Raw genomic sequence first — 13,216 nt, 5'->3', positions numbered from 1 at the left:
GAGAGACTTAGGGGACTTGCTTAAATTCCCAGATCAAGTTAATAGCAGAAAAGCAATAAAGGAATAGTCTCCTGAGTTGAAAGATTTTCAATCTTTTCTTAGAATATATTCCACTCTAAAATGCTACATTGTCCATGAAAATTAGCATATTATTACATGCCCAGTGTTTTAGGATATTAAAATGGACCTAACAGGGATTTAATAAAATATCTATTTCTCTATATTACACTTTGATTAGGTTTCCAAGGAGAATGTGTGTGATTGAAATGCCTTACTACACATAAATTGGTATTTCTTTTTGTCCAGTCACATAAGCACTGAAAGAGGGTGTCAGAAATAGTAGTCAGGGAGAATAGGTGACTGTTAAGTGTGGTTGAGATTAGTGGTGATTTTCTTACTGATGGAGAACCTTGCAAACTAGACTGTTCTATTAATTACCAGATTGTGCATCTTTCGAATTCGCTAAATCGTAAAGTCAAAGGAATGTTAATGTTATTAGGGGACTTAGAATTTTCTGGATCTAACTTCCATAAAATATAGGATTTTGTTACAAAGTATGCTTGAGAAGTCATCACAAGGTCTCTGCTTGAGCACTTTGAGAGATGGAAAGTTATCTCTAAGAAACTTTGTTTTGCTGGTGAATAATTGTAATAACCTCTCCGCAAATATTTATTGAGCTATGTGTAATACTTAGACAAAACTTAATGTATATATACATACATATATAAAGAAATATAAGATAATGACTCTGCTGATCTCGAGAATCTTGGCCAAGTTAATTTCTGAACCTGTTTCCTTACCTATATAACAAGGAATTGACTTGTTTTGAGTATGAGTCAAATATAATCCATTTAGAAGAAAGCCTATTACATAGTAAGCACTCATAAATGTCCATTGTTATTATTATTTATGGACAAGATGAGAGAGAGAGAGAGAGAGAGAGAGAGAGAGAGAGAATCATTCTGTCTTCTTCTTATTTCGTTCTCCATTCCATTGCTGAAGAGCAGGCCATCTTCATTTCTCATTTGAATTACTGCTGGAGCCTCCAGACTAGTCTCCCTGTTTCCAGTCTGTCTTTGCAGTCCATTTTCCCACAATGGAGCAAAAGAGAACCTAATGAAATGCAAGTCTGAACATGTTAATCATCATCTTAAAATTCATTACTCTTCATGTACTTCAGTATGAACTAGTTTATATGACTAATAAAACCTGTGATAATCTAGCTTCTGACTGCTTCTTCAGGCTCGTTTATAATACACCCATCCTTTGACTTATATTCTAAACTCTGAGATGTGGACAATGTGCCAGCTGTCCATGCTATCCCAGGTCTGCAGATCTCCAGGTCTGCCCCAAGGCCTCATTCTACTTCCTGCCTGAGTTGTGTTAACTTCCCATCATCTGTCTCTGTTTCCTTTCCTTTTCTTTGGCTTCGTTCTACTCATCTGTCAAGGTTCAGTTACATACCTCCTCCAAGAGGCTATTTTTGATCCCTTAGATGCTCTCAAAGACCTTTATTTCTACCTCCCTACTTACTTCTCACACCTGATTACGAGGACCATTTTATCTCTCTCCATCTCTAAACTTAAAAGACTTGAGATCAGGGACTGTATCTTGTTCACTGATCTTTCCCCAGGGTCCAGTTCTTGAGGCACAGGGTAGATACTCAGTAAATGTTTGTTGAATAAATAACAATAGAAAACAGTGTAGAATAACTGTTAAATAATTGCTTCAGACAAAGAATGTGATAAAAGTTATTGAAAAGAGACACAATCTCTGACTATGTAGGCAGAGAAAAGATCACAGAGATGGTGACATTTGGGTTAGAGTCTTTTTTTTTTTTTTTATCTTTCTGGAGTAAAGACATTCAAATAAAACTCTGGGTCATCAGTTAGTTAAACTGTAGCATTTATGCCAGAATGAAATTCCAACTCAGCCACTTCCTAGCTGTAAGATATTATACATAAAATAAATATTATAATATCTATTGCTATACTATATACCTTAGCTCAATTAAACAAATCCTTAACTTTCAAGGGAAAGATAAAGCAAATGTAAGCTGTTTTCCTAAACCCAACAATTGGGAACGTGTATGTGTACCTGGACCCTGTGTTAGGGTTCAGGATATTGAATGGAGAGTCCTTAAGAAGACGGAAGGGATGTAAACTGTGGGGAGAAAATGGAAGAGAAATAAAAATTAAGTCACTATGTATCTGTCTCACAGAGCATATATATTATTACATATATGAAATTCTTTAAAAATACCTATAGTTGAGAATTTTTTTCTTTTAAAACTCTAGTTTTGTCATAAGAATGTTTTATTGTGAGAATGTTTTTATGATAATGGAGATATTAATGTAGAATATTTAGATATTCTTAATCCTGCTAAGTCAGGGACCAACCTGAGTCTAGTGGGAGACCTATGAATGTCTTCTGGATGGGGTTAACTCCTTGAAATAAAAAAATGCAAAATTTCATAAATGCATTTTTTTTCCCCTCAGGATGGAGATCATTGTATTATCAAAGGTCCTATGGTTTAACAAAGGTCAGGAAACATTGTTATTTTTGTGCTTTCTCTAATCAGCATCAAGAAATGAGCTGCATCTTTGAGGAATGGAAGTATGTTCATTAATAATAGACGTCCCTCAAAATATTTTGTTACAGTAGAATATCGTGATTCAACAAGACTTCATATATCTTCATCCTTTTTATTCCTCATTATAACAACATAAAAGCTTACTAGGTCAATTTACACTTAGAATTTAGTGGTGTACAAAAATTCTTTCTATAGAATAACTTTTGTATAATCACTAAGTTTTGTTATTTTGGAGGGCCAGAGATTGGAAAGCAAAACAAACAAACATACAAATAAACAACAACAAAACACTAGTCCAAGATTTTGGGCTTTAGCAATAGCTACATTGTCCAGACATTTTATATTTTTCTTTACTTTTCATCTAGTATTGAATTTTAAAGCTACATTTCCTTTTCAGTGAATTGAAAGGCTTCTAATTTTTTCTTTTTTAAATAGTGAATATATATGATCAAGGGAAATCACATTTTACATTTATTTATCTCACACATTATGATTGATAGAAAGTGACCTTTGTTGGAATGGGGAGAGGAGAGAAAGAGAGGAGTTGGGATAGGGGTCAAAGGAGAAAAAGGACTTTTGATGAGAGCCTACTGTGTGCAGGCCCATCATGGGTATATCACAAGTATTATCTCATTGAATCCATATAGTAATCCTGTTGTATGTTAGAAGCATACATATAACTTTATTATAGGTGAGGAGACTGAGGCTTCAGAAATTAAGGGATTTGCTGAATGAAGGTCACATAGCTTACAAAATTGGCCTTTAAACTCATCTTTGACTCTGAAGTCCGTGAAGTCCCTCCCCATCCCCTACTAGATAGTTTTTGCAAAGCCTGGTACCATCTAAAGGCTTTTTTAGGTGCCTCAGTGTTTACACAGCAACTGACATCTCTGTTACCAGATAAATTGGAAATATTTAGCCATTCTCTTTGAAGAGCTAGAATAACTTTCAAAAATGAAAGCATCACCAGTAGTCTTCTCATTAGCCTGTACCAGCTACTGATGCTGGACTTTGTGTGATGTGCAGAATACAGAATGATCAGAAGTCACAGGCCATAAAAAAATAAACTATTAACAACTCAAGCATCATTGAAACAATGATTTCTAATATGATAAATAGCCAAATAATAAAAATTAACTATCTGTGTGATTTTAGCAGGTCATCTCTGAAAACTCTCTTGTAGCTCTATCTCTATGTTCACTATGAAACTTTTGAAGTTCCTATAGAAGTCAAAAGAAACTTTATAAAAGGTTTTTCTCAGTCTCTAGGGTTGTTCCTTGGGTTATAAACTGTTACTTAGGTACAAACCTGAGTCCTAGGTACTACAGGATTTAATCTGAAACAAATATAGATAATATTAAAACAGCCGACAACTTTTATTTTTCCTCTGATTATAAAAGTAGTACAATCTTAATTTAGAAAAAATATAGTACAAATAAAACATTTTTAAGAAAGTGAAAATTGCCTATAATTCTGTTACGCATGATAAATACTATTAATATTTTAATGCATTTTATTTTTTTTATTATTTTTAGGTGAGGCAACCCTTGGTTAAACTCACAGATTGCAAGGACCTTGTCAGCTTACAATCCCTTATTTTTTATTTTTTATGCCTTCAGCACCTGATCTTCCTAGGTGGTCTCCCATCCAAGTACTAACCAGGCCTGACCCTGCTTAGCTTCTGAGATCAGATGGGATTGGGTTTGCTCAGGATGGCATGGCCGTAGACTTAATGCATTTTCTTACAGTGATTTTAGTACATATTACGCTTGCTGAAGTTGAGATTGTATTCCATACAGTTTTAGATCATTTTTACGTAAGTTTAATGTACTCTTTTTTACTGAAACATTAAAATTTTTTTATAAATATTTTAAGTGGTTTAAAAGTACCAATTTAGTGAATATCTATGAGATTTTTTTTTTTTTTTGCCAAACATCATCTTTTCCTTTGTTCTGTCTTCCACTGTCTACGTGGTTACTGTAGGAGCAACCAGGTTCTTATTTAACCATATACCATTGGTCATGTTTGGTTGGAATGGAGGTGGGCACTTGGCCAAACTTAGCTAATTGGAGTGCTTTACCAGAAAATTTTAAACTTGGAACTTCTCTAGTATCTGGGGCTTCCCTGACTATATTTGTTGGTTTTAGTGAGATAAAATTAAATTGACAATGCAGAGAGAGCGGATACAAGAGTCAGAAAAAAAAAAAATCACACTGCCGGTGTCTATAGTTCCAGTTGTTCTTGAAACAGCTCTGTCTCTGGCTTCTCATGACTCATTTGTTCAACCTTTCTTTGGATGCCTTGAGTCAGTAAATTCTCTTTCCATTGAAGCAATTTGATTTGGGTTTCTGTTACTTTCTATAAAATCTTCTAACTACTATATTAACCTTGGGAGGCCCAGAGAAATTAGGTAAGCTGGAAAATGGTAGAAGTGTGACAGGACCAGGATACACTTGACTTCAAAGCCTGCGTGCTCAATCATTAAGATTCATACTCTTGGATAAGAGATTTTCTGGGACTTCTCTTCTCATATTTTCCAATAAAAATAGTTGTAAGAACAGGAGAAATGATGCATAGAGACCCCTTTGTTTTAGTTTTAATTTAGTTAGTTTAACTTTTTCTTCTCCTCTTCCTCCTCCTTTTCCTCTTCTTTTTTGGGGAGCAGCAGAATAAGGACAGAGAAATGAGTGAGAAATGGAGTGAAGATATCTTCCTTCTACCTCTGAGTTTCTGTGTTTCTACTTGAAGATCCCCACTTCCTACTCTCAATATATACTCTATCCATAAAGTTCAGACTACTTCTCATTTAGTTGGGACTAGTTATCAACTTCTTTGTTAAAGATGCCTTTTTCTTTCTTCTTTGTCTTCCTCATTTTTCCCATTCCCATCAAGTTTTATTGTTTTATTTTATTTTTTATTCTCTCTCTCTCTCTCTTCATTTTTATTATGATGACATTGGTTAACGAAATTCAGTGTTTCAGGTGTACAATCCAGCAGTGAGCCCCACATACACACACACACACACACACACACACACACACTACATTGTGTTCAAGTTTTAAAAATAAGAACACCTACATGGAACCCGTAAGTGGTGGAGTCCAGACTTGAATCCTTTTCCACCTGCACCCAAAGTCCATGTTCACACCCACTCTAATGTTACTGCTTCTAGTAGATTCAGTGATACTTGTGTTTCCCTCAACCTCATGTGGTAAGAGAGGGAGCCAAGGAGACTACTCTGATTAGTGGTGGGGCTGGCTGTTGGGCCACAGGGTTTCGCATTCAGGTCGGTGTTTAAAGGATTGTGGAACCAATTAGATAAGATAAGATCCACAGCAAAAATCCATCACAGCTGGTGCAATGCACAGATCATTTTGCAGACAAGATGGTAGTTTTGCCTTAAGGCATAGGACTTAAGTTGCTGCTTGGGAATTACAGAGACAGAGTCATTCAGATGTTGGCAGAGGGAAAGGGAAGGATTGGAAAGGTTGTCAGGGCTCCAGTCAAGAGTACAGCTGTCAGTCTAGATCTCCAGATTCAGCAAAAGAATTGAAATGCTTTGGAAAACAAAGGTGAAGTCTAGTTGTAGAAACTGATCACAAGCAGGGTTGAATAGGAAAGTTGTGTAAGAGTGTCTGTGAGTGCCCTGGTGTCATTGCAAATGCGTTAGCATGTAGGTATGCTGTATTAGTCAGGGTTGTCCAAAGAAACAAAACCAATAGGATCTCTGTATTTTTATCTATATCTACCTATATATGAAAATATATAAATGATATGTAAAACATGTAAAAGAAAAACATATCCATATAGCTATAGATATACAGATAAAATGAGATTCATTATAAGAAATTGTCTCATGTGATTATGAGGCTGAGAAGTTCTGTAAGCTAGAGACCCAGGAGAGCTGGTGGTGTAAATTCCAGTTTTAGTCCAATGGCCTGAGATCCAAGAGAGCTGATGGCACAAGTTCCAGCCCAAGGATAGAAGAAGACTGATGTCCCAGCTCAGTAGTCAAGTTGGGAGAGAAAATTTTACTTTTCTTCACCTTTGTTTTCTATTCAGGGCTTCAAAGGTTTGGATGATGCCCACCCATGTTGGAGAGGGCCATTGGCTTTACTTAGTCTACTGATTCAAATGCTGGAAACAGCCTCACAGGCATATCTGAAATGTTTAATCTGGGCACCCCATGATCCAGCCAAGTTGACACATAAAATTAACTATCACATATGCCAAGCACCTGCCATTAGAAAGACTAATTTCAGAGTGTATCAGCTAATGGGCAAGGCCAGGGATTTGGAGATTAGCCAATATCTGCTTAACTACTTGCTTGCCGAAGGACCTTTAGCAAACTGTTCCCACTTTCCGATCCTGCATTTTCTTCTCTGCAAAATGAGGATAATAATATTTATCTTATAGAATGGTAATTGGGATTGAATCAATTAATGATTTGTATGTCATGGGATACTATTTTGAAATAGTAAGATAAAAATTCTTTGGCTTGAAGAAGGAAAGAGAGTATCAGTGAAATATATCAGAGTTCCTCACAGAACCAGACAGCAGGGGTGGAAAAAATGTATAAATATAAAAAATATGTAAAAATGTATGTGTGTGTGCGTGTGTGTGTATGTATGTACATATATACATATATACATACATACATATATACATATGTGTGTGTGTGTGTGTGTGTTTAAAACTAATCATGGAATTGGCTTACATGATTGTAGGGACTGGCAAGTTTGAAATCTGTAGAGTCGGCTGGCAGGCTGGAAACTCTTATGCAGGAGCTGTTGCTGCTGTCATAAAGTAGAATTTATTCTTCCTCAGGGAAACCTCAGTTTTGCTTGTAAGGCCTTTTGATGAATGAGATCAGGCTCACACACATTATTGAGACCAATGTCCTTTATTTAAAGTCAACTGATTGTAGATGTTAACCACAGCTACAAAATACCTTTACAACAATACCTAGATTGCTGTTTGAATGAATAGGTACTATAACTTAGCCAGGTTGACCCATACAATTAACCATCACTGGAAGTAAGACATCTATTGATGACAGTCCCCGAGAATGAGTGTTAAAGCCAATAAGCTTTGCAGCAGAATTTCACAAGAGAACATTAGTCACTTCAGGTGCGCTTGGGGACCTTGGAGAAGGAAAGTCTTGCTCATCGTGTGAAACCATATTCAGAAGCTCCTCCATCCCCACTGCATAGGAGCAATAGAGCAGAAATGACTGCAGGTTGACAAGCCAAGGCAACCTAGAGCTTTGCAGTGAGGACTCTGTGGTATAGAGAATAACAGATTCAGTTTCCCCTTTGCTATTGAGAGTGGGATAGACGTGTACTCCCAGCATGTTCATATCTGGATCAGGAGATCCAGGGGTTGAGATGAGAAGAAGGAGAGGTTGAGAAGATGAACAAGATGGACAGAAGACTGTCGACCCGGGCCACTAAAAACTGAGTTTATCATGACTGATGCAAAGTTTCTGCTGGCCAGCTAGAGGTAGAAATTTCTATTACAGAGAAAATAAAGTGATATTTTGCATACTTGGCTTTATAGACCCAAATATTGTAACCACTATACTTAGCACTGTGCTCATTACATAATGAGCACTCAGGCAAACAATAGTAACAATAGGAGTAGTAAGTAGTAGCAGTGAGTAGTAGTAAGAGCAGAAGTGGTGACGTTGGAGATGGTTTGGTGATGGTAGTAGTAATAGTATTGGCACATTGACTACCGATCAGCTGGCTCAGAAAGAAACTAGATAGACCAGAGACCATGGCTAGAAGTTTCTACCTATAGTGGTGATGTTGAAAAATGACAGTGACATTACAGCCCATCTTTTAAAAAAAATTTATTAAATTTATTGGGGAGACATTGGTTAATAAATTATATAGGTTTTAAGTGTACAGCTCTATAATACATCATCTCTATGTTGCATTGTATGTTCACCACCCAAAGTCAAATCTTCCATCACCACATATGTAATCCCCTCTGCCCTTTTCTACCTCCTCCCACCCCTCTTTCCCTTTGGTAACCACTAAACTGTTGTCTGTGTCTATGAGTTTTTGTTTGTTTGTTTCTCTTGCTTGTTCATTTGTTGCTTTTAGTTTTATGTCCCACATGAGTGAAATCATATGGTTCTTGATTTTTTCCATCTGATTTATTTTGCTTAGCATGATAATCTCAAAATTCATTCATGTTGTCGCAAATGGCAGTAGTTTATCTTTTCTTATGGCTGAGTGATATTCCGTATATATACACACACACACCATATCTTCTTTATCCAATCATGTATTGAAGGACATTTCGGTTGTTTCCATGTCTTGGACACTGTGAATAATGCTGTAACAAACATGAGTACAACTATCTTTATGGATAAATGTTTTCAAATTTTCAAATTTGGGGGGTTGATACTCAGAAGAGGGATTGCTGGGTCATATGGTAATTCTAGTCTTAATTTTTTGAAGAACCTCCATACTGTTTTCCATAGTACCAATTTACACTCCTATCGGCCGTATATGAGGGTTCCTTTTCCCTCACAACCTCTCCATCACTTGTTATTACTTGTCTTGTTGATAATAGCCATTCAGATAGGAGTGAGGTGCTATCTCATTATGATTTTGATTCATATTTCCCTAATAGTTAGTGAAGCTGAGCATCTTTTCATATACCTGCTGGCTATTTGTATGTCTTCTTTGGAGAAGTATCTGTTCAGGTCCTCTACCCATTTATTAATTGGATTGTTTTGTTGTTGTTGTTGTTCAGTTGTACGAGTTCTTTATATAATTTGGATATTAACCCCTTATCGAAGATGCATATAAATATCTCCTCTCATTTGGTAGTTTGCCTTTTTGATTTGTCAATGATTTCTTTTGCTGTGCAGAAGCTTTTTAGTTTCATATAATCCCATTCATTTATTTTCACTTTTATTTCCCTTGCCTTTGAGGTCAAATTCATAAAATCTTCTCTAAGACCAAGATCCATAAGAATAGTACCTTTGTTTTCTTCTATGCTTTTTTGTTTTTTCAGGTCTTATATTTAGGCCTTTGATCTACTTTGAATTAATTTTTGCGTAGGGTGATAAATAGCAGTCCAGTTTCATTCTTTTGCAGGTGGCTTTCCAATTTTCCCAGCACCATTCATGGAAAAGGCTTTCTTTTTCCACTGTATGTTTTTGGCTCCTTTATTGAAAATTATTTGCCCATATTTATGTGGGTTTATTTCTGGGCTCTCAATTCTCTTCCATTAGTCTTTGTGTCTGTTTTTCTCACAATACCATGGTGTTCTGATTATCGTCACTTGCTCATAATGTGAAGTCAGGAAGTGTAATACCTCTGGCTTTGTTATTTTTTCTCAGGATTGTTTTGGCTAATTGGGGTCTTTTGCGATTCCATACAAACCTGATGGTTTTTTTTTTTAGTTCTATTTCTTGAAAAAAATGCCACTGGGATTTTGATGGGGATTTCATTAAATCTGTATATTGCTTTTGGTATTAGTCCATGAATATAGGATATCTTTCCATTTCTTTGTGTCTTCTTCAATTTATTTTAATAACGCCATGTAGTTTTCAGTGTATAGGTCCTTCGCATCCTTTGTTAAGTTTATTCCTAGGTATTTTAATTTTTTTTTAATTGCAAAGGGAATTGTTTTTAATTTCTTTTTTCTGAAATTTTATTGTTAGCATATAGAAATGCAATGGATTTTTATACGTCGATATTGTATCTTGAAACTTTACTGTATTTGTTTATTGTTTCCAATAGTTTTTTGGTGGAGTCTTTAGGGTTTTCTATATAAAGAATCATGCCATGTGCAAAAAGTGACAATTTGACTTATTCATTCCTAATTTGAATGGCTTTATTTCTTTCTCTTGACCAATTGCTCTGTCTAGGACTTCTAGTCCATCTTGGGCTCTAGGATATATTAGAGTTTCTATGGGAATTTTTCAAATACACAATCTACCTTTAACCCTCACCAGCAGCCTCATGTAATGTTCTAGTGCAGGGGTCCCAAACCCCCAGGCCACACAGCAAGAGGTGAGAGGTGGGCAAGCAAAGCTTCCTCTGTATTTTTGGCCTCTCCTCAGTGTTAGCATCACTGCCTCAGCTCTACCTCAGATCATCAGGCATTAGATTCTCATAGGAGCACCGGTCCCTGGCGCCAAAATGGTTGGGGACTGCTGTTAGTGAACCTCTGATTCTAATGGGAGTATATTGTTTCCTTCTGGTGTGTAGATGTCAGCAGAAAGTTGAGAGCTATTCAGACAACCCTCCATATTTTGTAGTTGAGGCAACTGGCATTAAGAGCTCAGAGTAAGTTAATTGCTGAGATTGAACTAGGGTCCTCTGATAGCCAGGAGCTTGCTACCTGAGTCAGGTAGGTATTATGGTCTTCTTTTCAAAGACAAGGAAACAGATACCTAAGATCAGGCTGCTCAGAATCCTCACAGAATTTAAACCCAGGTTTTCTGCCTCCAAGTAAGGTCAATGTTTGAGTTGCTGTAACAGTGGGTCTCAAACTTTAGTGTGCATCAGGATCACCTGGAGGACTAGTAAAGACCCAGATATTCTGATTCAGAAGGTCTGGAATGGGGACTCAGAATTTCTAGCAAGTTTCCAGGTGATGTTGGTACTGCTGTTTCTAGAATAGCACTTTGAAAAAAATGCACTATATTATAGCCAACTTCCCAACCTTTTATTAGCTCGTAAGTATCAGTAGCTCTGTGTATAATCAAAAGCTATGTTACACTGTCCAATTCCATGGGTTGTGTACCCTTCTAAACTTTATGGTTAATCCCCTAGATATAACAAAGAAAATAGACACTTGTATTTCCATTTCTTGGTTACTACTATTTCTTTTCTTTAATGTTGTGCTTTTAATGTTGGCCCTTTTTTCTTTCCTCATTTTCTTTGTTCTCCTTATTCTGATCTTTCTTTAGAAACTCTATTTGTCGCATTGTGTTTTCCCCCATGTTCTGTGAAATACTGTGATAAATAATATAATTTAATTAAGCTTAAGGTAAATTACCTTGCATCCAGCCTGAGAACAGCAAAAAAGGTGCCATAATTCCTATTATTAACTTCACTTTGGAGGTTTTACTTGTTGAGAGGCTTCTGAAAAACCTTAGAAATAGTTAAAAAAAAAATGGGTGACGTCAGTAATAATGTATAAATTAGAGATTTGAGATTTCAGATACAGATGATGCAGTTACCATGAAAAAAAAAAACAAACAACTTTCCCTCTAGCTTTTATTACTGTTACTGGCTACAAGACCTGTCCAGGAAGAGTGCATCATCTAAAAAGGGGAAGCTGTATTTCAAAAAACATTTAAAAATTCAAATCAGAAAAAAATGACTGTCATAAATCACTCATTATTATATCCATGCTGATGTCTTTAAAAAATAACCAAACCAAGGAAGACCTCGATTAATTGATTCCTCAAAGAACATATTTCTTTTGTTATGATCAAGTGAACAGTGATTGAAGTTTGACTATGTAATAAATTCAAATGATATTTCCTGTTATATCCTAGGTGTAAAATTATTGGATTATATGGTTCTAAAACTTAAATACATACATTCATCTCATAATATGGAAAAGCTTTCTTCAGTGGATTTTTTTTTTTTTTAATTGTCTCTATGTGTTGAAACCATCAGAGGGACCATCAGAGGGCACTGTGGCTAAACATTTGTACCAAAGATATCCATGTAGGAGCTCTAACTTGCCTGAATTTAGTTGTACAGGAAGTCTCCAAGTACCCATATGCACTGATCCAAAATTTTGTTTTTAAATTACTTCTTTGGAACTAAGAATGAATTTTTGTCATAGAAACAATAAAATAAGTAGTGGCGTGTTCCTCAGTTAACCTCCAATATTCTGTTAAATATGCATTATAACAGAGGTCTATTCGCTTTATAAAAGTAAACAATAACAACAAAACACACACACACAGTCATTAGACACACAGACACACACACACACACACACACACACACACACAAAGCCCCAATAAAATTACAACTTATTTAGATATAATGAGGTTTTAAAAAATCTGGAGAGGTTTTTTTTGTTCATTTGTTTTTTTGTGGGTTGGGAGTGGTGCAGGTTTAAATACAGATGCCTGCTAGGCTTGGAAATACCTACTACAAAGTTACAATCTCCATTCCTTCAAAAACAACAATGAAACAAATATTAATGAACTCTGAACCTGTGGGTTCCCCCACCAATAACTAGATTGATAGCACCAGCCCCCTCGTCCCAACTCCCTTCTGTTGTTTGTAGGCTGTGTTCCTCTCCTCCTAGAGCCCACTTGGCTACTTGGCTTTCTGATGACCACTACATCTGGCCACCTCTGCTTCTCCACTAGTGCTGTTCGGTGGTATTTCTTGCTTCTTTCCTTTATCTTAGAAGGCAGTCAGATGTCCAGCCAGCCCCAGTCACTGGGCGAAGTAATTTCCTCCTGGTCCCAAACTATTGAGGGTAATTTCTTATAGCATCAATCTCCCCCAGATCTATTATTGGGATTCGCTAAGATCACTTCCCAGGTGGGAGCAGGACCCTCCCTGGTTACAGCACAACTCTCTCTTTTTCTCTGTCCCCGCCCTAGAAATGGTTCCCCTTTTC

At 36.4% G+C, this 13,216-nt stretch overlaps 1 protein-coding gene and 1 pseudogene across 1 annotated transcript in view; one reads left to right on the top strand and one right to left on the bottom strand.

The window, feature by feature from the left end:
- Positions 1-13,216, top strand: part of TMEM117 (transmembrane protein 117) — a 375,424-nt gene that overhangs the window by 99,274 nt on the left and 262,934 nt on the right. The gene's annotated exons all lie outside the window — the stretch shown is intronic.
- On the bottom strand, positions 4,204-4,322 carry LOC120618653 (uncharacterized; annotated as a pseudogene).

The sequence above is a fragment of the Pteropus medius genome, unplaced genomic scaffold, assembly GCF_902729225.1.
Source record: "Pteropus medius unplaced genomic scaffold, Ma_sr-lr_union100, whole genome shotgun sequence".
NCBI classification, from domain to species: Eukaryota; Metazoa; Chordata; class Mammalia; order Chiroptera; family Pteropodidae; genus Pteropus; species Pteropus medius.
Note: the sequence above shows the minus strand (reverse complement) of the source record. Positions and strands in the feature narration are given on the sequence as shown.